Below are 9,125 nucleotides of genomic sequence, written 5' to 3' on the forward strand. Positions count from 1 at the left end.
TTCTCACACATTAGGGTTCGAACACTCGAACACCTATACGGATTCTCCTGCACAGTGGCAGATATGTAAATACGGCGTTTACATACCATTTCTCACGCATTAGGGTTCGAACACTCGAACACCTATGCGGATTCTCTTGCATAATGGCAGATATGTAAATACCGCGTTTACATACCATTTCTCACGCATTACGGTTCGAACACTCGAACACCTATACGGATTCTCCTGCACAGTGGCAGATATGTAAATACGGCGTTTACATACCATTTCTGACGCATTACGGATCGAACACTCGAACACCTATACGGATTCTCCTGCACAGTGGCAGATATGTAAATACGGCGTTTACATACCATTTCTCACGCATCAGGGTTCGAACACTGGAACACCTATGCGGATTCTCCTGCACAGTGGGAGATTTGTAAATACGGCGTTTACATACCATTTTTGACGCATTACGGTTCGAACACTCGAACACCTATACGGATTCTCCTGCACAGTGGCGGAAATGTAAATACGGCGTTTACATACCATTTCTCACGCATTACGGTTCGAACACTCGAACACCTATGCGGATTCTCCTGCACAGTGGCAGATATGTAAATACGGCGTTTACATACCATTTCTGACGCATTACGGTTCGAACACTCGAACACCTATACGGATTCTCCTGCACAGTGGCAGATATGTAAATACGGCGTTTACATACCATTTCTGACGCATTACGGTTCGAACACTCGAACAGCTATACGGATTCTCCTGCACAGTGGCAGATACGTAAATACGGCGTTTACATACCATTTCTGACGCATTACGGTTCGAACACTCGAACACCTATACGGATTCCCCTGCACAGTGGCAGATATGTAAATACAGCGTTTACATACCATTTCTCACACATTAGGGTTCAAACACTCGAACACCTATACGGATTCTCCTGCACAGTGGCAGATATGTAAATACGGCGTTTACATACCATTTCTCACGCATTAGGGTTCGAACACTCGAACACCTATGCGGATTCTCTTGCACAATGGCAGATATGTAAATACGGCGTTTACATACCATTTCTCACGCATTACGGTTCGAACACTCGAACACCTATCCGAATTCTCCTGCACAGTGGCAGATATGTAAATACGGCGTTTACGTACCATTTCTGACGCATTACGATTCGAACACTCGAACACCAATGCGGATTCTCCTCCACAGTGGCAGATATGTAAATACGGCGTTTACATACCATTTCTGACGCATTACAGTTCGAACACTCGAACACCTATACGGATTCTCCTGCACAGTGGCAGATATGTAAATACGGCGTTTACGTACCATTTCTGACGCATTACGGTTCGAACACTCGAACAGCTATGCGGATTCTCCTGCACAGTGGCAGATGTGTAAATACGGCGTTTACATACCATTTCTGACGCATTGCGGTTCGAACACTCGAACACCTATACGGATTCTCCTGCACAGTGGCAGATATGTAAATACGGCGTTTACATACCATTTCTCACGCATTAGGGTTCGAACACTCAAACACCTATACGGATTCTCCTACACAGTGGCAGATATGTAAATACGGCGTTTACATACCATTTCTCAAGCATTGGGGTTCGAACACTCGAACAGCTATACGGATTCTCTTGCACAGTGGCAGATATGTAAATACGGCATTTACATATCATTTCTGACGCATTACGGTTCGAACACTCAAACACCTATGCGGATTCTCCTGCACAGTGGCAGATATGTAAATACGGCGTTTACATACCATTTCTGACGCATTACGGTTCAAACACTCGAACACCTATCCGGATTCTCCTGCACAGTGGCAGATATGTAAATACGGCGTTTACATACCATTTCTCACGCATTAGGGTTCGAACACTCGAACACCTATGCGGATTCTCCTGCACAGTGGCAGATATGTAAATACGGCGTTTACATACCATTTCTGACGCATTACGGTTCGAACACTCGAACACATATACGGATTCTCCTGCACAGTGGCAGATATGTAAATACGGCGTTTACATACCATTTCCCACGCATTACGGTTCGAACACCCGAACACCTATGCGGATTCTCCTGCACAATGGCAGATATGTAAATACGGCGTTTCCATACCATTTCTGACGCATTACGGATCGAACACTCGAACACCTATGCGGATTCTCCTGCACAGTGGCAGAAATGTAAATACGGCGTTTACATACTATTTCTCACGCATTGGGGTTCGAACACTCGAACACCTATGCGGATTCTCCTGCACAGTGGCAGATATGTAAATACGGCGTTTACATACCATTTCTGACGCATTACGGATCGAACACTCGAACACCTATGCGGATTCTCTTGCACAATGGCAGATTTGTAAATACGGCGTTTACATACTATTTCTCACGCATTAGGGTTCGAACACTCGAACACCTATGCGGATTCTCCTGGACAGTGGCAGATATGTAAATACGGCGTTTACATACCATTTCTGACGCATTGCGGTTCGAACACTCGAACACATATACGGATTCTCCTGCACAGTGGCAGATATGTAAATACGGCGTTTACATACCATTTCCCACGCATTACGGTTCGAACACCCGAAAACCTATGCGGATTCTCCTGCACAATGGCAGATATGTAAATACGGCGTTTACATACCATTTCTGACGCATTACGGATCGAACACTCGAACACCTATACGGATTCTCCTGCACAGTGGCAGAAATGTAAATACGGCGTTTACATACCATTTCTCACGCATTGGGATTCGAACACTCGAACACCTATGCGGATTCTCCTGCACAGTGGCAGATATGTAAATACGGCGTTTACGTACCATTGCTCACGCATTAGGGTTCGAACACTCGAACACCTATGCGGATTCTCCTGGACAGTGGCAGATATGTAAATACGGCGTTTACATACCATTTCTGACGCATTACGGTTCGAACACTCGAACACACATACGGATTCGCCTTCACAGTGGCAGATATGTAAATACGGCGTTTACATACCATTTCCCACGCATTACGGTTCGAACACCCGAACACCTATGCGGATTCTCCTGCACAATGGCAGATATGTAAATACGGCGTTTACATACCATTTCTGACGCATTACGGATCGAACATTCGAACAGCTATACGGATTCTCCTGCACAGTGGCAGAAATGTAAATACGGCGTTTACATACCATTTCTGACGCATTACGGTTCGAACACTCGAACACCTATGCGGATTCTCCTGGACAGTGGCAGATATGTAAGTACGGCGTTTACATACCATTTCTCACACATTAGGGTTCGAACACTCGAACACCTATACGGATTCTCCTGCACAGTGGCAGATATGTAAATACGGCGTTTACAGACCATTTCTCATGCATTAGGGTTCGAACACTCGAACACCTATGCGGATTCTCCTGCACAGTGGCAGATATGTAAATACGGCGTTTACATACCATTTCTCACGCATTACGGTTCGAACACTCGAAGACCTATCCGGATTCTCCTGCACAGTGGCAGATATGTAAATACGGCGTTTACATACCATTTCTCACGCATTAGGGTTCGAACACTCGAACACCTATGCGGATTCTCCTGCACAGTGGCAGATATGTAAATACGGCGTTTACATACCATTTCTGACGCATTACGGTTCGAACACTCGAACACCTATACGGATTCTCCTGCACAGTGGCAGATATGTAGATACGGCATTTACATACCATTTCCGACGCATTACGGTTCGAACACTTGAACAGCTATACGGATTCTCCTGCACAGTGGCAGATGTGTAAATACGGCGTTTACATACCATTTCTGACGCATTATGGTTCGAACACTCGAACACCTATGCGGATTCTCTTGCACAGTGGCAGATATGTAAATACGGCGTTTACATACCATTTCTCACGCATTAGGGTTCGAACACTCAAACACCTATGCGGATTCTCCTGCACAGTGGCAGATATGTAAATATGACGTTTACATACCATTTCAGACGCATTACGGTTCGAACACTCGAACAGCTATACGGATTCTCTTGCACAGTGGCAGATATGTAAATACGGCATTTACGTACCATTTCTGACGCATTACGGTTCGAACACTCAAACACCTATGCGGATTCTCCTGCACAGTGGCAGATATGTAAATACGGCGTTTACATACCATTTCTGACGCATTACGGTTCGAACACTCGAACACCTATCCGGATTCTCCTGCACAGTGGCAGATATGTAAATACGGCGTTTACATACCATTTCTCACGCATTAGGGTTCGAACACTCGAACACCTATGCGGATTCTCCTGCATAGTGGCAGATATGTAAATACGGCGTTTACATACCATTTCTCACGCATTACGGTTCGAACACTCGAACACATATACGGATTCTCCTGCACAGTGGCAGATATGTAAATACGGCGTTTACATACCATTTCCCACGCGTTACGGTTCGAACACCCGAACACCTATGCGGATTCTCCTGCACAATGGCAGATATGTAAATACGGCGTTTACATACCATTTCTGACGCATTACGGATCGAACACTCGAACACCTATGCGGATTCTACTGCACAGTGGCAGAAATGTAAATACGGCGTTTACATACTATTTCTCACGCATTGGGGTTCGAACACTCGAACACCTATGCGGATTCTCCTGCACAGTGGCAGATATGTAAATACGGCGTTTACATACCATTTCTGACGCATTACGGATCGAACACTCGAACACCTATGCGGATTCTCTTGCACAATGGCAGATATGTAAATACGGCGTTTACATACTATTTCTCACGCATTAGGGTTCGAACACTCGAACACCTATGCGGATTCTCCTGGACAGTGGCAGATATGTAAATACGGCGTTTACATACCATTTCTGACGCATTGCGGTTCGAACACTCGAACACATATATGGATTCTCTTGCACAGTGGCAGATATGTAAATACGGCGTTTACATACCATTTCCCACGCATTACGGTTCGAACACCCGAACACCTATGCGGATTCTCCTGCACAATGGCAGATATGTAAATACGGCGTTTACATACCATTTCTGACGCATTACGGATCGAACACTCGAACACCTATACGGATTCTCCTGCACAGTGGCAGAAATTTAAATACGGCGTTTACATACCATTTCTCACGCATTGGGGTTCGAACACTCGAACACCTATGCGGATTCTCCTGCACAGTGGCAGATATGTAAATACGGCGTTTACGTACCATTTCTGACGCATTACGGATCGAACACTCGAACACCTATACGGATTCTCCTGCACAGTGGCAGATATGTAAATACGGCGTTTACATACCATTTCTCACGCATTAGGGTTCGAACACTCGAACACCTATGCGGATTCTCCCGCACAGTGGCAGATATGTAAATACGGCGTTTACATACCATTTCTGACGCATTACGGTTCGAACACTCGAACACCTATACGGATTCTCCTGCACAGTGGCAGATATGTAAATACGGCGTTTACATACCATTTCTGACGCATTATGGTTCGAACACTCGACCAGCTATACGGATTCTCCTGCACAGTGGCAGATATGTAAATACGGCGTTTACATACCATTTCTGACGCATTACGGTTCGAACACTCGAACACCTATACGGATTCCCCTGCACAGTGGCAGATATGTAAATACAGCGTTTACATACCATTTCTCACGCATTAGGGTTCGAACACTCGAACACCTATGCGGATTCTCCTGCACAGTGGCAGATATGTAAATACGGCGTTTACGTACAATTTCTGACGCATTACGGATCGAACACTCGAACACCTGTACGGATTCTCCTGCACAGTGGCAGATATGTAAATACGGCGTTTACATACCATTTCTCACGCATCAGGGTTCGAACACTGGAACACCTATGCGGATTCTCCTGCACAGTGGCAGATATGTAAATACGGCGTTTACATACCATTTCTGACGCATTACGGTTCGAACACTCGAACACCTATACGGATTCTCCTGCACAGTGGCAAAAATGTAAATACGGCGTTTACATACCATTTCTCACGCATTAGGGTTCGAACACTCGAACACCTATGCGGATTCTCCTGCACAGTGGCAGATATGTAAATACGGCGTTTACATACCATTTCTGACGCATTACGGTTCGAACACTCGAACACCTATACGGATTCTCCTGCACAGTGGCAGATATGTAAATACGGCGTTTACATACCATTTCTGACGCATTACGGTTCAAACACTCGACCAGCTATACGGATTCTCCTGCACAGTGGCAGATATGTAAATACGGCGTTTACATACCATTTCTGACGCATTACGGTTCGAACACTCGAACACCTATACGGATTCCCCTGCACAGTGGCAGATATGTAAATACAGCATTTACATACCATTTCTCACACATTAGGGTTCGAACACTCGAACACCTATACGGATTCTCCTGCACAGTGGTAGATATGTAAATACGGCGTTTACATACCATTTCTCACGCATTAGGGTTCGAACACTCGAACACCTATGCGGATTCTCTTGCACAATGGCAAATATGTAAATACGGCGTTTACATACCATTTCTCACGCATTACGGTTCGAACACTCGAACACCTATCCGGATTCTCCTACACAGTGGCAGATATGTAAATACGGCGTTTACATACCATTTCTCACGCATTTGGGTTCGAGCACTCAAACACCTATACTGATTCTCTTGCACAGTGGCAGATATGTAAATACGGCGTTTACATACCATTTCTCAAGCATTAGGGTTCGAACACTCGAACAGCTATACGGATTCTCTTGCACAGTGGCAGATATGTAAATACGGCATTTACATACCATTTCTGACGCATTACGGTTCGAACACTCAAACACCTATGCGGATTCTCCTCCACAGTGGCAAATATGTAAATACGGCGTTTACATACCATTTCTGACGCATTACGGTTCGAACACTCGAACACCTATCCGGATTCTCCTGCACAGTGGCAGATATGTAAATACGGCGTTTACATACCATTTCTCACGCATTAGGGTTCGAACACTCGAACACCTATGCGGATTCTCCTGCACACTGGCAGATATGTAAATACGGCGTTTACATACCATTTCTGACGCATTACGGTTCGAGCACTCGAACACATATACGGATTCTCCTCCACAGTGGCAGATATGTAAATACGGCGTTTACATACCATTTCCCACGCATTACGGTTCGAACACCCGAACACCTATGCGGATTCTCCTGCACAATGGCAGATATGTAAATACGGCGTTTACATACCATTTCTGACGTATTACGGATCGAACACTCGAACACCTATGCGGATTCTCCTGCACAGTGGCAGAAATGTAAATACGGCGTTTACATACTATTTCTCACGCATTGGGGTTCGAACACTCGACCACCTATGCGGATTCTCCTGGACAGTGGCAGATATGTAAATACGGCGTTTACATACCATTTCTGACGCATTGCGGTTCGAACACTCGAACACCTAGACGGATTCTCCTGCACAGTGGCAGATATGTAAATACGGCGTTTACATACCATTTCCCACGCATTACGGTTCGAACACTCGAACACCTATGCGGATTCTCTTGCACAATGGCAGATATGTAAATACGGCGTTTACATACCATTTCTCACGCATTAGGGTTCGAACACTCGAACACCTATGCGGATTGTCCTGCACAGTGGCAGAAATGTAAATACGGCGTTTACATACCTTTTCTCACGCATTGGGGTTCGAACACTCGAACACCTATGCGGATTCTCCTGCACAATGGCAGATATGTAAATACGGCGTTCACATACAATTTCTCACGCATTAGGGTTCGAACACTCGAACACCTATGCGGATTCTCCTGCACAGTGGCAGATATGTAAATACGGCGTTTACATACCATTTCTCACGCATCAGGGTTCGAACAGTCGAACACCTATACGGATTCTCCTGCACAGTGGCAGATATGTAAATACGGCGTTTACATACCATTTCTCACGCATTAGGGTTCGAACACTCGAACACCTATGCGGATTCTCCTGGACAGTGGCAGATATGTAAATACGGCGTTTACATACCATTTCTGACGCATTACGGTTCGAACACTCGAACACATATACGGATTCGCCTTCACAGTGGCAGATATGTAAATACGGCGTTTACATACCATTCCCACGCATTACGGTTCGAACACCCGAACACCTATGCGGATTCTCCTGCACAATGGCAGATATGTAAATACGGCGTTTACATGCCATTTCTGACGCATTACGGATCGAACACTCGAACAGCTATACGGATTCTCCTGCACAGTGGCAGAAATGTAAATACGGCGTTTACATACCATTTCTGACGCATTACGGTTCGAACACTCGAACACCTATGCGGATTCTCCTGGACAGTGGCAGATATGTAAATACGGCGTTTACATACCATTTCTCACACATTAGGGTTCGAACACTCGAACACCTATACGGATTCTCCTGCACAGTGGCAGATATGTAAATACGGCGTTTACAGACCATTTCTCACGCATTAGGGTTCGAACACTCGAACACCTATGCGGATTCTCCTGCACAGTGGCAGATATGTAAATGCGGCGTTTACATACCATTTCTCACGCATTACGGTTCGAACACTCGAAGACCTATCCGGATTCTCCTGCACAGTGGCAGATATGTAAATACGGCGTTTACATACCATTTCTCACGCATTAGGGTTCGAACACTCGAACACCTATGCGGATTCTCCTGCACAGTGGCAGATATGTAAATACGGCGTTTACATACCATTTCTGACGCATTACGGTTCGAACACTCGAACACCTATACGGATTCTCCTGCACAGTGGCAGATATGTAGATACGGCGTTTACATACCATTTCTGACGCATTACGGTTCGAACACTCGAACAGCTATACGGATTCTCCTGCACAGTGGCAGATGTGTAAATACGGCGTTTACATACCATTTCTGACGCATTACGGTTCGAACACTCGAACACCTATACGGATTCCCCTGCACAGTGGCAGATATGTAAATACTGCGTTTACATACCATTTCTCACGCATTACGGTTCGAACACTCGAAGACCTATCCGGATTCTCC

Source organism: Camellia sinensis, chromosome 5 (assembly GCF_055761805.1).
Source record: "Camellia sinensis isolate YWXY chromosome 5, ASM5576180v1, whole genome shotgun sequence".
Classification (NCBI taxonomy): domain Eukaryota; kingdom Viridiplantae; phylum Streptophyta; class Magnoliopsida; order Ericales; family Theaceae; genus Camellia; species Camellia sinensis.